The sequence below is a fragment of the Zea mays genome, chromosome 2 (genome assembly GCF_902167145.1).
Source record: "Zea mays cultivar B73 chromosome 2, Zm-B73-REFERENCE-NAM-5.0, whole genome shotgun sequence".
NCBI classification, from domain to species: Eukaryota; Viridiplantae; Streptophyta; class Magnoliopsida; order Poales; family Poaceae; genus Zea; species Zea mays.
This window is the reverse complement of record NC_050097.1, coordinates 217,287,690-217,307,929: the sequence shown is the minus strand read 5'-3', so window position 1 is coordinate 217,307,929 and position 20,240 is coordinate 217,287,690. Positions and strand designations below refer to the sequence as shown.

At 44.6% G+C, this 20,240-nt stretch overlaps 1 protein-coding gene across 2 annotated transcripts in view; it reads left to right on the top strand.

The window, feature by feature from the left end:
• LOC100283453 (uncharacterized) overlaps positions 1-18,383 on the top strand; it is a 33,647-nt gene extending 15,264 nt beyond the window's left edge. Inside the window, exon 7 of one of the 2 annotated variants that reach the window (XR_002266958.2) lies at positions 17,965-18,383. The gene's annotated coding sequence lies outside the window, so the exon portion shown is untranslated. Of the gene's footprint in view, positions 1-1,209; positions 1,598-17,964 lie in introns of those variants that run through there. The other variant, XR_004855965.1, reaches the window with a different exon arrangement.
• The last annotated feature ends 1,857 nt before the right edge of the window (positions 18,384-20,240 follow it).

Below are 20,240 nucleotides of genomic sequence, written 5' to 3'. Positions count from 1 at the left end.
CCTGTCATGTGGTTTGTGCACCCGCTATCGATGATCCAACTTGAGCCCCCGGATGCATAAACCTACAAAACAAATTTAGTTCTTGATTTTAGGTACCCAAACGGTTTTGGGTCCTTTGACATTAGATACAAGAACTTTGGGTACCCAAACACAAGTCTTTGATCCCTTGTGTTTGCTCCCAACATACTTGGCAACTACCTTGCCAGATTTGTTAGTCAAAACATAAGATGCATCAAAAGTTTTAAATGAAATGTTAGGATCATTTGATGCAATAGGAGTTTTCTTCTTAGGCAATTTAGCACGGGTTGATTGCCTAGAGCTAGATGTCTCACCCTTATACATAAAAGCATGATTAGGGCTAGAGTGAGACTTCCTAGGGTGAATTCTCCTAATCTTGTGCTCGGGATAACCGACAGGGTACAAAATGTAACCCTCGTTATCCTGAGGCATGGGAGCCTTGCCCTTAACAAAGTTTGACAATCTTTTAGGAGGGGCATTAAGTTTGACATTGTCTCCCTTTTGGAAGCCAATGCCATCCTTGATGTCAGGGCGTCTCCCACTATAGAGCATGCTTCTAGCGAATTTAAATTTTTCATTTTCTAAGTCATGCTCATTTATCTTAGTATTAAGTTGAGCTATGTGATCATTTTGTTTCTTAATTAAGGCTAGGTGATCATGAATAGCATCAACATTAATATCTCTACATCTAGTACAAATGGAAACATGTTAAACGGTAGATGTAGAGGGTTTGCAAGTTTTTAGTTCAATAATCTTAGCATGTAAAATGTCATTTTCACTTCTAAGATTGGAAATTGTAACATTGCAAACATCTAAGTCTTTAGCCTTAGCAATTAATTTTTCATTCTCATTTCTAAGGCTAGCAAGAGAGACATTCAATTCTTCAATCTTAGCAAGTAAACTAGCATTATCATCTCTAAGATTGGGAATTGAAACATCACTAACATTAGAATCAACCTTAGCAATTAAATTAGCATTTTCATTTCTAAGGTTGGCAATAATATCATGACAAGTGCTTAGCTCACTAGACAATTTTTCACATTTTTCTACTTCTAGAGCATAAGCATTCTTAACCTTAACATGCTTCTTGTTTTCTTTAATTAGGAAGTCCCCTTGAGAGTCCAAGAGTTCATCCTTCTCATGAATAGCACTAATTAATTCATTTAATTTTTCCTTTTGTTGCATGTTTAGGTTGGCAAAAAGGGTGCGCAAATTATCCTCCTCATCACAAGAGTTATCCTCATCACTAGAGGTTTCATATTTAGTGGAGGATTTTGATTTTACCTTCTTCCTTTTGCCGTCTTTGGCCATGAGGCACTTGTGGCCGACGTTGGGGAAGAGGAGCCCTTTGGTGACGGCGATGTGGGTGGCGTCCTCGTCGGAGGAGGAGTCGGAGGAGCTCTCGTCGGAGGAGGAGTCGAAGGAGCTCTCGTCGGAGCTGGTCGACCACGTATTAATTGAACTTGCGTAGGGTTAAGAAAAACGAGTGATCTAAGAATAACCTTGACCATTTTTTGGTCATCCCATTTTTTGCTCCCGAGGTTGCGCACTTGGTTCACCAAGGTCTTGAGCCGGTTATACATTTCTTGTGGCTCCTCCCCTTGGCGAAGCCGAAAGCGACCGAGCTCCCCCTCGATCGTTTCCCGCTTGGTGATTTTGGTCACCTCATCTCCTTCGTGCGCGGTCTTGAGTACGTCCCAAATCTCTTTGGCACTCTTCAATCTTTGCACCTAGTTATACTCCTCTCGACTTAGAGAGGCGAGGAGTATAGTGGTGGCTTGAGAGTTGAAGTGCCGGATTTGGGCGACCTCGTCCGAATCATAGTCTTCATCCCCCGGTGATGGTACCTGTACTCCAATCTCAACAACATCCCAAATGCTAGTGTGGAGTGAGGTTAGATGAAGCCTCATTTTATCACTCCACATATTATAATCTTCACCATCAAACATAGGTGGTTTGCCTAATGGGACGGAAAGTAGTGGAGTACGTTTGGAAATGCGAGGGTAGCGTAGGGAGATCTTACTAAACTTCTTGCGCTCATGGCGCTTAGAAGTTATGGATGGCATGTCGGAGCCGGAGGTGGATGGCGACGAAGAGTCGGTCTCATAGTAGACCACCTTCTTCATCTTCTTCTTCTTGTCACCGCTCCGACGCGACTTGCCGTGTGAAGGGGATCCCTTCACCTTGTTGGCGGACTCCCCGGATGGAGCCTTCCCATGGCTTGTGGCGGGCTTCTCGCTGGTCCCGATCTCCCTCTTGGCGGATGCTCCCGACATTACTTCGAGCAGTTAGGCTCAAATGAAGCACCGGGCTCTGATACCAATTGAAAGTCGCCTAGAGGGGGGTGAGTAGGGCGAATCTGAAATTTATAAACTTAAGCACAACTACAAGCCGGGTTAGCGTTAGAAATATAAACGAGTCCGAGAGAGAGGGCACAAAACAAATCGTGAACAAATAAAGAGCGAGACACGATGATTTGTTTTACCGAGGTTCGGTTCTTGCAAACCTACTCCCCGTTGAGGTGGTCACAAAGACCGGGTCTCTTTCAACCCTTTCCCTCTCTCAAACGGTCACTTAGACCGAGTGAGCTTCTCTTCTCAATCAAACGGGACACAAAGTCCCCGCAAGGACCACCACACAATTGGTGTCTCTTGCCTCGGTTACAATTGAGTTGATGAAAGTCGCCTAGAGGGGGGGGTGAATAGGGCGAAACTGAAATTCTCAAGAATAATCACAACTACAAGCCGGGTTAGCGTTAGAAATATAAATAAGTCCGCGAGAGAGGGAGCAAAACAAATCACAAGCAAATAAGAGGTGTGACACGCGGATTTGTTTTTACCGAGGTTCGGTTCTTGCAAACCTACTCCCCATTGAGGTGGTCACAAAGACCGGGTCTCTTTCAACCCTTTCCCTCTCTCAAACGGTCCCTCGGACCGAGTGAGCTTTCTCTTCTCAATCACTTGGAACACAAAGTTCCTACAAGGACCACCACAAAATTGGTGTCACTTGCCTCAATTACAAGTGAGTATTATCGCAATAAAGAATCAAGAAGGAAGAAAGCAATCCAAGCGCAAGAGCTCGAAAGAACACAAGCAAATCTCTCTCTCTCTAAGCACTAGGGCGTTGTGTGGAATTTGGGAGAGGATTTGATCTCTTGAGTGTGTCTAGAATTGAATGCCTAGCTCTTGTAAGTGGTTTGAAGTGTGAAAACTTGGATGCAATGAATGGTGGGTGGTTGGGGGTATTTATAGCCCCAACCACCAAACTAGCCGTTTGGTGGGGCTGACTGTCGTATGGCGCACCGGACAGTCCGGTGCACACCGGACATGTCCGGTGCGCCAGCCACGTCACCAAAGCCGTTGGGATTCGACCGTTGGAGCACTGTCTTCTGGGCCCGCCTGGATGTCCGGTGGCGCACCAGACATGTACTGTAGAGTGTCCGGTGCGCCAGCATGGGCGTGTCTGACTTCTGCGCGCGCTGACGCGCATTCAATGCGCTGCAGGTAGCCGTTGGCGCCGAAGTATCCGTTGCTTCGATGTCACACCGGACAGTCCGGTGTACACCGGACATGTCCGGTGAATTATAGCGGACTAGCCGTTGTGAATTCCCGAAGCTGGCGAGTTCCTGAGGCCGCTCTCCCTTGGAGCACCGGACACTGTCCGGTGTACACCGGACAGTCCGGTGAATTATAGCGGAGCACCTCTGGATTTTCCCGAAGGTGACGAGTTTGACTTGGAGTCCTCTGGTGCACCGGACACAGTCCGGTGTACACCGGACAGTCCGGTGCGCCAGACCAGAGGTGCCTTCGGTTGTCCCTTTGCTCTTTTGTTGAACCCAATACTTGATCTTTTTATTGGCTAAGTGTGAACCTTTTACACCTGTATAACTTATACACTAGAGCAAACTAGTTAGTCCAATTATTTGTGTTGGGCAATTCAACCACCAAAATCATTTAGGAAATAGGTGTAAGCCTAATTCCCTTTCAATCTCCCCCTTTTTGGTGATTGATGCCAACACAAACCAAAGCAAGTATAGAAGTATATAATTGAACTAGCTTGCATAATGTAAGTGCAAAGGTTGCTTGGAATTGAGCCAATATAAATACTTACAAGATATGCATGGATTGTTTCTTTGTTTTTAACATTTTGGACCATGCTTGCACCACATGTTTTGTTTTTGCAAATTCTTTTGTAAACCCTTTTCAAAGTTCTTTTGCAAATAGTCAAAGGTAACTGAATAAGATTTTGCAAAGCATCTTCAAGATTTGAAATTTTATCCCCCTGTTTCAAATGCTTTTCTTTTGACTAAACAAAACTCCCCCTTAATGAAATCCTCCTCTTAGTGTTCAAGAGGGTTTTGATATTAATTTTGAAGAGGGTATACCAATTTGAAGTTATATCTCAAGTAAGATACCAATTTGAAAATACTTTTTGAAAAACTAAAATTTTACAAATTGGTGGTGGTGCGGTCCTTTTGCTTTGGGCTCATACATTCTCCCCCTTTGGCATGAATCGCCAAAAACGGAATCATTAGAGCCCTTTTATTACTCTCTCCCCCTTTGGTCATAAGTAAATGAGTGAAGATTATACCAAAGACGAAGTCCTTTTGCTCTCTCCCCCAAAGATGGAGAGTGGCGCGGAGCGACGGCGAAGAATGAGTTACGGAGTGGAAGCCTTTGTCTTCGCCGAAGACTCCGATTCCCTTTCAATGTTCCTATGACTTGGTTTGAAATAGACTTGAGAACACATTAGTCATAGCACATGAAAGAGACATGATCAAAGGTATATAAATTGGCTATGTGTGCAATTTAACAAAAGAAGTTCCTAGAATCAAGAATATTTAGCTCATGCCTAAGTTTGTTAAAAGTTTGTTCATCAAGAGGCTTGGTAAAGATATCGGCTAATTGATCTTTAGTATTAATGTAAGAAATCTCGATATCTCCCTTTTGTTGGTGATCCCTTAAAAAGTGATACCGAATGGCTATGTGTTTAGTGCGGCTATGCTCAACGGGATTATCCGCCATGCGGATTGCACTCTCATTATCACATAGAAGAGGAACTTTGGTTAATTTGTAACCATAGTCCCTAAGGGTTTGCCTCATCCAAAGTAGTTGCGCGCAACAATGTCCTACGGCAATGTACTCGGCTTCGGCGGTAGAAAGAGCGACCGAATTTTGCTTCTTTGAAGCCTAAGACACCAAGGATCTTCCCAAGAACTGGCAAGTCCCCGATGTGCTCTTTCTATTGATTTTACACCCCGCCCAATCGGCATCCGAATAACCAATCAAATCAAAAGTGGATCCCCTAGGATACCAAAGCCCAAACTTAGGAGTATAAACTAAATATCCCAAGATTCGTTTTACGGCCGTAAGGTGAGCTTCCTTAGGGTCGGCTTGGAATCTTGCACACATGCATACGGAAAGCATAATATCCAGTCGAGATGCACATAAATATAGCAAAGAACCTATCATCGACCGATATACCTTTTGATCGACGGATTTACCTCCCTTGTCGAGGTCGAGATGCCCATTGGTTCCCATGGGTGTCTTGATGGGTTTGGCATCCTTCATCCCAAACTTGCTTAGAATATCTTGAGTATACTTCGTTTAGCTTAGGAAGGTGCCCTCTTAGAGTTGCTTCACTTGAAATCCTAAGAAATACTTCAACTCCCCCATCATTGACATCTCGAACTTTTGTGTCATAATCCTACTAAATTCTTCACATGTAGACTCGTTAGTAGACCCAAATATAATATCATCAACATAAATTTGGCATACAAACAAGTCATTTTCAAGTGTTTTAGTAAAGAGTGTAGGATCGGCCTTTCCGACTTTGAAGCCATTAGTGATAAGGAAATCTCTAAGGCATTCATACCATGCTCTTGGGGCTTGCTTGAGCCCATAAAGCGCCTTAGAGAGTTTATAAACATGGTTAGGGTACTCACTATCTTCAAAGCCGGGAGGTTGCTCAACATAGACCTCTTCCTTGATTGGTCCATTGAGGAAGGCACTTTTCACGTCCATTTGATAAAGCTTAAAGCCATGGTAAGTAGCATAGGCCAATAATATACGAATTGACTCAAGCCTAGCTACGGGTGCATAGGTTTCACCGAAATCCAAACCTTCGACTTGGGAATATCCTTTGGCTACAAGTCGAGCTTTGTTCCTTGTCACCACACCATGCTCATCTTGCTTGTTGCGGAAAACCCACTTGGTTCCTACAACATTTTGGTTAGGACGTGGAACTAAATGCCATACCTCATTCCTAGTGAAGTTGTTGAGCTCCTCTTGCATCACCACCACCCAATCCGAATCTTGTAGTGCTTCTTCTATCCTGTGTGGCTCAATAGAAGAAACAAAAGAGTAATGCTCACAAAAATGTGCAACACGAGATCTAGTGGTTACCCCCTTATGAATGTCGCCGAGGATGGTGTCGACGGGGTGATCTCGTTGGATTGCTTGGTAGACTCTTGGGTGTGGCGGCCTTTGTTCTTCATCCTTCTTGTCTTGATCATTTGCATCTCCCCCTTGATCATTGCCGTCATCTTGAGGTGGCTCATTTGCTTGATCTTCTACTTCATCAACTTGAGCTTCATCCTCATATTGAGTCGGTGGAGATGCTTGCGTGGAGGAGGATGGTTGATCTTGTGCATTTGGAGGCTCTTCGGATTCCTTAGGACACACATCCCCAATGGACATGTTCCTCAGCGCGATGCACAGAGCCTCTTCAATACCTATCTCATCAAGATCAACTTGCTCTACTTGAGAGCCGTTAGTTTCATCAAACACAACGTCACAAGAAACTTCAACTTGTCCAGAGGACTTGTTAAAGACTCTATATGCCCTTGTGTTTGAATCATATCCTAGTAAAAAGCCTTCTACAGTCTTAGGAGCAAATTTAGATTTTCTACCTCTTTTAACAAGAATAAAGCATTTGCTACCAAAGACTCTAAAATACGAAATGTTGGGCTTTTTACCGGTTAGGAGTTCATAGGATGTCTTCTTGAGGATTCGGTGTAGATACAACCGGTTGATGGCGTAGCAAGCGATGTTGACCGCCTCGGCCCAAAACCGATCCGAAGTCTTGTACTCATCAAGCATGGTTCTTGCCATGTCCAATAGAGTTCTATTCTTCCTCTCCACTACACCATTTTGTTGTGGCGTGTAGGGAGAAGAGAACTCATGCTTGATGCCCTCCTCCTCAAGGAAGCCTTCAATTTGAGAGTTCTTGAACTCCGTCCCGTTGTCGCTTCTAATTTTCTTGATCCTCAAGCCGAACTCATTTTGAGCCCGTCTCAAGAATCCCTTTAAGGTCTCTTGGGTTTGAGATTTTTCCTGCAAAAAGAATACCCAAGTGAAGCGAGAATAATCATCCACTATTACAAGACAATACTTACTCCCGCCGATGCTTATGTAAGCAATCGGGCCGAATAGATCCATGTGGAGTAGCTCAAGCGGCCTGTCGGTCGTCATGATGTTCTTGTGTGGATGATGGGCACCAACTTGCTTTCCTGCTTGGCATGCGCTACAAATCCTGTCTTTCTCAAAATGAACATTTGTTAGTCCTAAAATGTGTTCTCCCTTTAGAAGTTTATGAAGATTCTTCGTCCCAACATGGGCTAGTCGGCGGTGCCAGAGCCAACCCATGTTAGTCTTAGCAATTAAGCAAGTGTCGAGTTCAGCTCTATCAAAATCTACCAAGTATAGCTGACCCTCTAACACTCCCTTAAATGCTATTGAATCATCACTTCTTCTAAAGACAGTGACACCTACATCAATGAAAAGACAGTTGTAACCCATTTTGCATAATTGAGATACAGAAAGCAAATTGTAATCTAATGAATCTACAAGAAAAACATTGGAAATAGAATTGTCAGGTGATATAGCAATTTTACCAAGACCCTTGACCAAACCTTGGTTTCCATCCCCGAATGTGATAGCTCGTTGGGGATCCTGGTTTTTCTCATAGGAGGAGAACATCTTCTTCTCCCCTGTCATGTGGTTTGTGCACCCGCTATCGATGATCCAGCTTGAGCCCCGGATGCATAAACCTACAAAACAAGTTTAGTTCTTGACTTTAGGTACCCAAATGGTTTTGGGTCCTTTGGCATTAGACACAAGAACTTTGGGTACCCAAACACAAGTCTTTGACCCCTTGTGCTTGCCCCCAACATATTTGGCAGCTATTTTGCCGAATTTGTTAGTCAAAACATAAGATGCATCAAAAGTTTTAAATGAAAAGTTATGTTCATTTGATGCACTAGGAGTTTTCTTCTTAGGCAACTTAGCACGGGTTGGTTGCCTAGAGCTAGATGTCTCACCCTTATACATGAAAGCATGGTTAGGGCCAGAGTGAGACTTCCTAGAATGAATTCTCCTTATTTTGTCCTCGGGATAACCGGCAGGGTATAAAATGTAACCCTCGTTATCCTGAGCCATGGGAGCCTTGCCCTTAACAAAGTTGGACAATTTCTTAGGAGGGGCACTAAGTTTGACATTGCCTCCCTGTTGGAAGCCAATGCCATCCTTGATGCCAGGGCGTCTCCCACTATAGAGCATACTTCTAGCAAATTTAAATTTTTCATTTTCTAAGTTATGCTCGGCAATTTTAGCATCTAATTTTGCTATATGATCATTTTGTTGTTTAATTAAAGCCATGTGATCATGTATAGCATCAATGTTAACATCTCTACATCTAGTACAAATGGTGGTGTGCTCAACAGTAGATGTAGAGGGTTTGCAAGATTTTAATTCTACAACCTTAGCATGCAGTATGTCATTCTTAGTTCTAAGGTCGGAAATAGTAGCATTGCAAACATCAAAATCTTTAGCCTTAGCAAGCAATTTTTCATTCTCAATCCTAAGGCTAGCAAGAGATATGTTTAATTCTTCAATCTTAGCAAGTAAATCATCATTATCATTTCTAAGATTGGGAATTGAAACATTACAAGCAATAGAATCAACCTTAGCTAACAAATTAGAATTTTCATTTCTAAGGTTGGCAATAGTGTCATGGCATGTGCTTAGCTCACTAGTTAATTTCTCACATTTTTCTACCTCTAGAGCATAAGCATTCTTAACCTTAACATGTTTTTTATTTTCCTTGATTAGGAAGTCCTCTTGGGAGTCCAAGAGATCATCCTTCTCATGGATGGTACTAATTAGCTCATTTAGTTTTTCTTTTTGTTCCATGTTAAGGTTGGCAAAAAGGGTACGCAAATCATCTTCTTCATCACTAGTATTATCATCACTAGAAGACTCATATCTAGTGGAGGATTTAGATTTAACCTTCTTCTTCTTGCCGCCCTTTGCCATGAGGCACTTGTGGCCGACGTTGGGGAAGAGAAGTCCCTTGGTGACGGTGATGTTGGCGGCGTCCTCATCGTCGGAGGAGTCGCTAGAGCTTTCGTCGGAGTCCCACTCCCGACAAACATGGGCATCGCCGCCCCTCTTCTTGTAGTATTTCTTCTTCTCCTTTCTTCTCCCCTTCTTGTCGTCGCCCCTGTCACTGTCACTAGATATAGGACATTTAGCTATAAAGTGACCGAGCTTACCACATTTGTAACACACTTTCTTGGAGCAGGGTTTGTAGTCCTTCCCCCTCCTTTGTTTGAGGATTTGGCGGAAGCTCTTGATGACGAGCGCCATTTCCTCATTGTCGAGCTTGGAGGCGTCGATTGGTTGTCTACTTGGTGTAGACTCCTCCTTCTTCTCCTCCGTCACCTTGAATGCAACCGGTTGAGCTTCGGACGTGGAGGGGCCGTCAAGCTCGTTGATCTTTCGTGAGCCCTTGATCATAAATTCAAAGCTCACAAAATTCCCGATTACTTCCTCGGGAGTCATTAGTGTATATCTTGGGTTGCCACGAATTAATTGAACTTGAGTGGGGTTAAGGAAAATAAGAGATCTTAGAATAACCTTAACCACCTCGTGGTCATCCCACTTTTTGCTCCCAAGGTTGCGCACTTGGTTCACCAAGGTTTTGAGCCGGTTGTACATGTCTTGTGGCTCCTCCCCTTGGCGAAGACGAAAGCGACCGAGCTCCCCCTCGATCGTTTCCCGTTTGGTGATCTTAGTGAGTTCATCACCCTCGTGCGCCGTCTTGAGCACGTCCCAAACTTCCTTGGCGCTTTTTAGTCCTTGCACCTTGTTGTACTCCTCCCTACTTAGAGAGGCGAGGAGTATTGTTGTGGCTTGGGAGTTGAAGTGCTCGATTTGGGACACTTCATCCACATCATAGTCTTCATCCCCTACGGATGGTACCTGTGCTCCAAACTCAACAACATTCCATATACTTTTGTGGAGTGAGGTTAGATGAAATTTCATTAAGTCACTCCACCTAGCATAATCTTCACCGTCAAAGGTTGGCGGTTTGCCTAATGGAACGGAAAGTAATGGAGTATGTCTAGAGGTACGAGGATAATGTAAGGGGATCTTACTAAACTTCTTGCGCTCATGGCGCTTCGAAGTTATGGAGGGCGCGTCGGAGCCGGATGTAGAAGGTGACGAAGTGTCGGTCTCGTAGTAGACCACCTTCCTCATCTTCTTTATTTTGTCGCCACTCCGATGCGACTTGTGAGAAGATGTCTTCTTTTCCTTCTTCTTCTCCTTCCTCTTCTCCTTGTTGCGGGACTCTTCCGATGAAGCCTTCCCGTGGCTTGTAGTGGGCTTTTCGCTGGTCTCCATCTCCCTCTTGGCGAGTTCTCCCGACATCACTTCGAGCGGTTAGGCTCTAATGAAGCACCGGGCTCTGATACCAATTGAAAGTCGCCTAGAGGGGGGTGAATAGGGCGAAACTGAAATTCTCAAGAATAATCACAACTACAAGCCGGGTTAGCGTTAGAAATATAAATAAGTTCGCGAGAGAGGGAGCAAAACAAATCGCAAGCAAATAAGAGGTGTGACACGCGGATTTGTTTTACCGAGGTTCGGTTCTTGCAAACCTACTCCCCGTTGAGGTGGTCACAAAGACTGGGTCTCTTTCAACCCTTTCCCTCTCTCAAACGGTCCCTCAGACCGAGTGAGCTTTCTCTTCTCAATCACTTGGAACACAAAGTTCCTACAAGGACCACCACAAAATTGGTGTCTCTTGCCTCAATTACAAGTGAGTATTATCGCAATAAAGAATCAAGAAGGAAGAAAGCAATCCAAGCGCAAGAGCTCGAAAGAACACAAGCAAATCTCTCTCTCTAAGCACTAGGGCGTTGTGTGGAATTTGGGAGAGGATTTGATCTCTTGAGTGTGTCTAGAATTGAATGCCTAGCTCTTGTAAGTGGTTTGAAGTGTGAAAACTTGGATGCAATGAATGGTGGGTGGTTGGGAGTATTTATAGCCCCAACCACCAAACTAGCCGTTTGGTGGGGCTTACTGTCGTATGGCGCACCGGACATGTCCGGTGCGCCAGCCATGTCACCAAAGCCGTTGGGATTCGACCGTTGGAGCACTGTCTTCTGGGCCCGCCTGGATGTCCGGTGGCGCACCGGACATGTACTGTAGAGTGTCCGGTGCGCCGGCATGGGCGTGTCTGACTTCTGCGCGCGCTGACGCGCATTCAATGCGCTGCAGGTAGCCGTTGGCGCCGAAGTATCTGTTGCTTCGATGTCACACCGGACAGTCCGGTGTACACCGGACATGTCCGGTGAATTATAGCGGACTAGCCGTTGTGAATTCCCGAAGCAGGCGAGTTCCTGAGGCCGCTCTCCCTTGGAGCACCGGACATTGTCCGGTGTACACCGGACAGTCCGGTGAATTATAGCGGAGCGACTCTGGATTTTCCCGAAGGTGACGAGTTTGACTTGAAGTCCTCTGGTGCACCGGACACTGTCCGATGGTGCACCGGACACTGTCCGGTGTACACCAGACAGTCCGGTGCGCCAGACCAGAGGTGCCTTCGGTTGTCCCTTTGCTCTTTTGTTGAACCCAATACTTGATCTTTTTATTGGCTAAGTGTGAACCTTTTACACCTGTATAACTTATACACTAGAGCAAACTAGTTAGTCCAATTATTTGTGTTGGGCAATTCAACCACCAAAATCATTTAGGAAATAGGTGTAAGCCTAATTCCCTTTCAGTTGATCACAAGAAGAATGAGAAAGAAAAGAAGCAATCCAAGCGCAAGAGCTCAAATGAACACAAATGTCGCTCTCTCTAGTCACTATTTGATTTGGAGTGATTCCGGACTTGGGAGAGGATTTGATATCTTTGGTTGTGTCTAGAATTGAATGCTATAGCTCTTGTAATATGTTGAAGGTGGAAAACTTGGATGCAATTGAATGTGGTGTGGTTGGGGTATTTATAGCCCCAACCACCAAAAGTGGTCGTTGGGAGGCTGTCTGTCGCATGGCGCACCGGACAGTCTGGTGCGCCACCGGACACTGTCCGGTGCGCCAGCCACGTCAGCCGGCTGTTGGGTTCTGACCATTGGAGCTCTGACTGGTGGGGCCTCTAGGTTGTCCGGTGGTGCACCGGATAGGTCCTGTATACTGTCTGGTGCGCCTTCTGCGCGTGCTCTGTCCTCTGCGCGCGTAGGCGCGCATTAAATGCGTTGCAGTCGACCGTTGCGTGCAAAGTAGCCGTTGCTCCGCTGGCACACCGGACAGTCCGGTGTGTCACCGGACACTGTCCGGTGCCTCACCGGACACTGTCCGGTGCCTCACCGGACAGTCCGGTGAATTATAGCGGAGCGGCCTCCCATTTTCCCGAAGGTGAGGAGTTCAGCTTCAAGTTCCCTTGTGCACCGGACACTTTCCGGTGGCACACCGGACAGTCCGGTGCGCCAGACCAGGGTGCCTTTGGGATGTCTTTAGCTCTCTTTATTTGAACCCATCTTTGGTCTTTTTATTGGCTTGTTGTGTACCTTTGGCACCTGTAAAACTTATAGACTAGAGCAAAGTAGTTAGTCCAATTATTTGTGTTGGACAATTCAACCACCAAAATCAATTTAGGAAAAGGTGTAAGCCTATTTCCCTTTCAGTCGCTTCTAATCTTTTTGATTCTTAAGCCGAACTCATTTTGAGCCCGTCTCAAGAATCCCTTTAAGGTCTCTTGGGTTTGTGATTTTTCCTGCAAAAAGAACACCCAAGTAAAGCGAGAATAATCATCCACAATTACAAGACAATACTTACTCCCGCCGATGCTTATGTAAGCGATCAGGCCGAATAGGTCCATGTGGAGTAGTTCAAGCGGCCTATCGATCGTCATGATGTTCTTGTGTGGATGATGAACACCAACTTGCTTTCCTGCTTGGCATGCGCTATAAACCATGTATTTCTCAAAATGAACATTGGTTAGTCCCAAAATGTGTTCTCCCTTTAGAAGCTTATGAAGATTCTTCATCCTAACATGTGCTAGTCGGCGGTGCCAGAGCCAACCCATGTTAGTCTTAGCAATTAAGCAAGTGTCGAGTTCAGCTCTATCAAAATCTACCAAGTATAGCTGACCCTCTAACACTCCCTTAAATGCTACTAAATCATCACTTCTTCTAAAGACAGTAACACTTATATCCGTAAAAAGACAGTTGTAGCCCATTTTACATAATTGAGAAACAGAAAGCAAATTGTAATCTAAATAATCTACAAGAAAAACATTGGAAATAGAATGGTCAGGAGATATAGCAATTTTACCCAATCCTTTGACCAAACCTTGATTTCCATCCCCGAATGTGATCGCTCTTTGGGGATCTTGGTTTTTCTCATAGGAGGAGAACATCTTCTTCTCCCCTGTCATATCGTATGTGCACCCGCTATCGATGATCCAACTTGAGCCCCCGGATGCATAAACCTACAAAACAATTTTAGGCCTTGTTCTTAGGTACCCAAACGGTCTTGGGTCCTTTGACATTAGAAACAAGCACCTTGGGTACCCAAACACAAGTCTTTGACCCCTTGTGTTTGCCCCCAACATATTTGGCAACTACTTTGCCTGATTTGTTAGTTAGCACATAAGATGCATCAAAAGTCTTAAATGAAATGTTATGATCATTTGAGGCAATAGGAGTTCTTTTCTTAGGCAATTTAGCATGAGTTGATTGCCTAGAACTAGATGCTTCACTCTTATACATAAAAGCATGATTAGAGCCAGAGTGAGACTTCCTAGAGTGAATTCTCCTAATTTTGTGCTCGGGGTAACCGTCAGGGTATAAAATGTAACCCTCGTTATCCTGAGGCATGGGAGCTTTGCCCTTAACAAAGTTAGACAATCTTTTAGGAGGAGCATTAAGCTTGACATTGTCTCTCTGTTGGAAGCCAATGTCATCCTTAATGCCAGGGCGTCTCCCACTATAGAGCATGCTTCTAGCAAATTTAAATTTTTTATTTTCTAAGTCATGCTCATCAATTTTAGCACTAAGTTGAGCTATGTGATCATTTTGTTTCTTAATTAAAACTAGGTGATCATGAATAGCATCAACATTAATGTCTCTACACCTAGTGCAAATAGTAACATGCTCAACGGTAGATGTAGAGGGTTTGCAGGTTTTTAATTCAACAATCTTAGCATGTAAAATAGCATTTTCATCTCTAAGATTGGAAATAGAAGCATTGCAAACATTTAAATCTTTAGCCTTAGCAATTAATTTTTCATTCTCATTTCTAAGGCTAGCAACAGAGGCATTCAATTTTTCAATCTTAGCAATTAAATTAGCATTATCATTTCTAAGATTGATAATTGAATCACCACAAATATTTGACTTCTCAACCTTATCAATTAAATTAGCATTCTCAATTCTAAGGTTGGAAATAGTGTCATGGCAAGTGCTTAGCTCACTAGTTAGTTTCTCACATTTTTCTATCTCTAGAGCATAAGCATTTTTAACTTTAACATGCTTCTTATTTTCTTTAATAAGGAAGTCCTCTTGGCTATCCAAGAGTTCATCCTTCTCATGAATGGCACTAATTAATTCATTTAATTTTTTCCTTTTGTTGCATGTTTAAGTTGGCAAAAAGAGTGAGCAAGTTATCCTCATCATCACAAGAATTATCCTCATCACTAGAAGTTGCATACTTAGTGGAGGATCTTGATTTTACCTTCTTCTTCTTGCCGTCCTTTGCCATGAGGCACTTGTGGCCGACGTTGGGGAAGAGGAGTCCTTTGGTGATGGCGATGTTGGCGGCGTCCTCATCGGAGGAGGAGTCGGTGGAGCTCTCGTCGGAGTCCCACTCTCGGCAAACATGGGCATCGCCGCCCTTCTTCTTGTAGTACCTCTTCTTTTCTCTCCTCTTTCCTTTCTTGTCATTATCCCTGTCACTATCACTAGACAAAGGGCATTTAGTGATAAAATGACCGGGCTTCCCACACTTGTAGCAAACCTTCTTGGAACGGGGCTTGTAATCCCTCCCCTTCCTTTGCTTGAGGATTTGGCGAAAGCTTTTGATGATTAAAGTCATCTCCTCGTTGTCGAGCTTGGAGGCGTCGATGGGGAGCCTACTTGATGTAGACTCTTCCTTCTTCTCCTCCGTCGCTTTGAAGGCGACGGGTTGCACCTCGGGTGTGGAGGTGGCGCCTCGCTCGATGATTTGTTTGGAGCCTTTGATCATTAGTTCCAAGCTCACAAACTTTCCTATCACTTCCTCAGGAGACATTAGTGTGTATCTAGGATCACCACGAATTAATTGAACTTGCGTAGGGTTAAGGAAAACGAGTGATCTAAGAATAACCTTGACCATTTCATGGTCATCCCATTTGGTGCTCCCGAGGTTGCGCACTTGGTTCACCAAGGTCTTGAGCCGGTTGTACATCGCTTGTGGCTCCTCCCCTTGGTGAAGCATGAAGCGACCGAGCTCCCCCTCGATCGTCTCCCGCTTGGTGATCTTGGTCACCTCGTCTCCTTCATGCACGGTCTTGAGCACGTCCCAAATTTCCTTTGCGCTCTTCAACCCTTGCACCTTATTATACTCCTCTCGACTTAGAGAGGCGAGGGGTATAGTAGTGGCTTGGGAGTTGAAGTGTTGGATTTGTTCGACCTCCTCCGAGTCGTAATCCTTGTCTCCCTTCTTTGGTACCTGCACTCCATGCTCAACAACATCACTTATGCTTTTGTGGAGTGAGGTTAGGTGATGCCTCATTTTATCACTCCACATAGAATAATCTTCACCTTCAAGCATAGGTGGTTTGCCTAATGGAACGGAAAGTAATGGAGTGCGTTTTGAAATACGAGGATAGTGAAGAGGCATCTTACTATACTTCTTGCGCTCATGGTGCTTAGAAGTGGCGGATGCTGATTCCGAGCCGGAGGTGGAGGGTGACGAAGAGTCGGTCTCGTAGTAGACCACCTTCTTCATCTTCTTCTTCTTGTCATCCTTACGTTGGGACTTGATGGAGGAAGAGGATTCCTCCTTGTGCTTGTGGGCGGACTCCCTTGAGTGCGTTCTCCCCGAGCTTGCGGACTTGTCACTGGTCCCGATCTCCCTCTTGGCCGATGCTCCCGACATCACTTCGAGCGGTTAGACTCTAATGAAGTACCGGCTCTGATACCAATTGAAAGTCGCCTAGAGGGGGCGAATAGGGCGAATCTGAAATTTACAAACTTAAGCACAACTACAAGTCGGGGTTAGCGTTAGAAATGTAAATAAGTCTGAAAGAGAGAGCGAAAACAAATCACAAGCAAATGAAGAGTGAGACACGGTGATTTGTTTTACCGAGGTTCGGTTCTTGCAAACCTACTCCCCGTTGAGGTGGTCACAAAGACCGGGTCTCTTTCAACCCTTTCCCTCTCTCAAACGGTCACTTAGACCGAGTGAGCTTCTCTTTTCAATCAAACGGGACACTAAGTCCCCACAAGGACCACCACACAATTGGTGTCTCTTGCCTTGGTTACAATTGAGTTGATCACAAGAAAGAATGAAGAAGAAAAGCAATCCAAGCGCAAGAGCTTAAATGAACACAAGAATCTCTCTCACTAGTCACTGTTTGATTGGAATTGTCTTTGGATTTGGGAGAGGATTTGATCTCTTTGGTTGTGTATTGTATTGAATGCTATAGCTCTTGTAAGGTGTTTGAAGGCTGAAAACTTGGATTCAATGAATGGTGGGTGGTTGGGGGTATTTATAGCCCCAACCACCAAAAGAACCGTTGGTGGAGGCTGCTGTCGTATGGCGCATCGGACAGTCCGGTGCGCCACCGGACACTGTCCGACGCGCTAGCCACGTCACCCGGCCGTTGGATTCTGATCGTTGGAGCTTCTGACATCTGGGTCACCGGACAGTCCGGTGGTGCACCGGACAGGTCCTGTAGACTGTCCGGTGCGCCTTCTGGCTCTGCTCTGACTTCTGCGTGCATTGTAGCGCATTAACAGCTCTCTGCAGATGACCGTTGGCGCGAAGTAGCCGTTGCTCCGCTGGCGCACCGGACAGTCCGGTGCTAAACCAGACAGTCCGGTGAATTATAGCGGAGCGGCTCCCAGAATTCCCGAAGGTGAGCAGTTCGGAGTTGGGTTCCCTGGTGCACCAGACACTGTCCGGTGCGCCAGACCAGGGCACACTTCAGTTTTCTTTTGCTCCTTAAATTTGAATCATTTCTTGGTCTTTTTATTGGTTTGTTGTGAACCTTTGGCACCTGTATAACTCATAATCTAGAGCAAACTAGTTAGTCCAATTATTTGTGTTGAGCAATTCAACCACCAAAATCAATTAGGAAAAGGTGTAAGCCTATTTCCCTTTCACTCCTCCCACCAATCGTCATCTCACGACAAATTCGATGACTCGCCAGAACAACGCGTCGATGCGGCTGCTCCGCCTAGTGCCTCGTCCTCGGTCAGTCCACCTATTTTTTCTCTCTAGCTCTCATTTAGGTAGCCAAAAAGGTTTTTTTGTATTCATTTCATTTTGGAAACACTAGATATTATCATTTAACATTCATGTTATTATCATTAATCTACATTTATGGTCTAGTTTGGTGATTTGTCTCTTGCACTATTGGCCCCACCTAAAATTTTGTTATGCGCCACTGACAGGAACAATATAGTAAGAATTAAGGAAACATATTGTTGGGGGTCTGCTTCGTCGCCGAAGGTCCCATAAGAAGGAACACCTTCGGAAGATTGACACAAAGTCGAAGCTATCAATCAAAGAGCTTCGGAGTACATTTTCAGATGCACCGACTTAAAGATGAAATGAGCAATGGGCCTGTGATAGTTGGTATTATGATTGTAAACATTTGTAAAGGGCATGAATGTAATTTCTCACAGGCTGTGTCCTGCGCCTATAAATAGATGAACAGTACCCCTATACTGTTCACGCTATCTTGTATTCGCTCGTGCGCAACGCTGGATTTTTATCTTCTGTCAAGCCGAAGGTACAAATGTAATTAAATATCATCTTTAATTATCCAAATTTATATAATGAAGATATGTGAATGATGTTATATGATTATTCATGTTATCTTTCATGTTTCATATGCTTTGTCTTTCATTATCGTATACCATGATGATGAAGGTACGTCCTTCATGACCTTCGTCCGAAGATCGTTATATCCTAAGGGAAATAATGCTTCGAAGGACGAAGGACATTAACATTTAATACTTTGTGTTGTCTTGTTCTTAACTCATAGCATTTGAGAACAAGTCCCCAACATTGGTGCCCACCTCCGGTGAACTCACTTCCACTGTTGAGCTGATGGCTTCGTTCAACAATCAAGCTGAAGTAGCTTCGGCTACGAAGCTGGTGCTCCCGATAACAGGCGGTTCATATTCAGAATCGGCCAACAAGAAGCAGAAGAAGGAGGCTCAGAGAAGGGTGCAGCATGTTGGGGTGCAGGGACCCTTCATCAAGTCAAAATGGTCCCACATCCCAATCACCTTCTCCCAGGAGGACCTTCAGCTCAAGGATTACCCTCATAATGATGCTATGGTCATATCTTATGTCATCAAGGGATTTCTGGTCCACAATGTTCTGGTTGATACAGGCAGTGCAGCGAATATCATATTTGCTAAGGCCTTCAGACAGATGCAAGAGCCAGAGGACAAGATTCATGATGCTACACACCCTCTTTGTGGCTTCGGAGGAAGGCAAATTGTAGCACTTGGCAAGATCACAATGCCAGTGACCTTCGGATTTGTCCACAATACAAGGACTGAACAGGTTGTGTTTGATATTGTTGACATGGAATACCCCTACAATGCAATCATTGGTCGAGGGACACTTAACGCTTTCGAATCAATTTTTCATCCAGCATATCTATGCATGAAGATACCTTCGGAACAAGGGGCTATTGCTATTCATGGAAGTCAGAAAGCTGCCAGAAAGGCTGAGGGAAATTGGATAGACTCAAAAGCCATCCACAATATAGACGGAGCTGAAGCTTGTGAGCAGTACAAGTACAGAAGAGAGAAGGCTTCTTCGGCTGATCAGCCGAAGCCCATGCTTCTATGTGAAGACATAGCAGAGCAGAAGGTATTGCTGGGGTCTCAATTGTCTGAAGAGCAGGAAAAAACTTTGATATGTTTTTTATTCAACAACAAAGATGTTTTTGCATAGTCGGCCAATGATCTCTATGGTGTCAACAGGGATGTCATTGAACATTCACTCAATGTTGATCCATCCTTCAGACCCAGAAAGCAAAGGCTTCGGAAAATGTCTGATGATAAAGCTGAAGGTGCTCGGAATGAAGTAAAAAGACTTCTCAGTGCTGGTGTCATCAGAGAGGTAAAATATCCAGAGTGGCTATCCAATACTGTTATGGTGAAGATGGCCAATGGCAAATGGAGAATGTGTACTGATTTCACAAATCTCAACAAGGCCTGTCCGAAGGACGAATTTCCATTACCAAGGATAGACTCTCTTGTGGATGCAGTAGCTTTTTCAGAACTTATGAGTCTGCTGAATTGCTACTCAGGATATCATCAAATATGGATGAAGAAGGAGGATGAGCTGAAGACTAGCTTCATAACTCCCAGTGGCACCTATTGTTATCTTCGGATGCCTGAGGGGCTCAAGAATGCTGGAGGCAGTTTCAGCAGGATGACAGCCAAGGTCCTTCATTCCCAGATAGGCAAAAATGTGCTAACATACATTGATGATATCATAGTAAAAAGCACAAAGCAAGAAAATCATATCACTGATCTGCAAGAAACATTTGCTAATTTCAGGCAAGCTGGCCTGAAATTAAATACTGAAAAATGTGTCTTTGGAGTAAAGAAGGGTAAGTTCCTTGGCTGTCTGGTTTCAACGAAGGGGATTGAAGCTAACCCAAGCAAGATCGAAGCCATCCTTCGAATGGAACCGCCGAGCA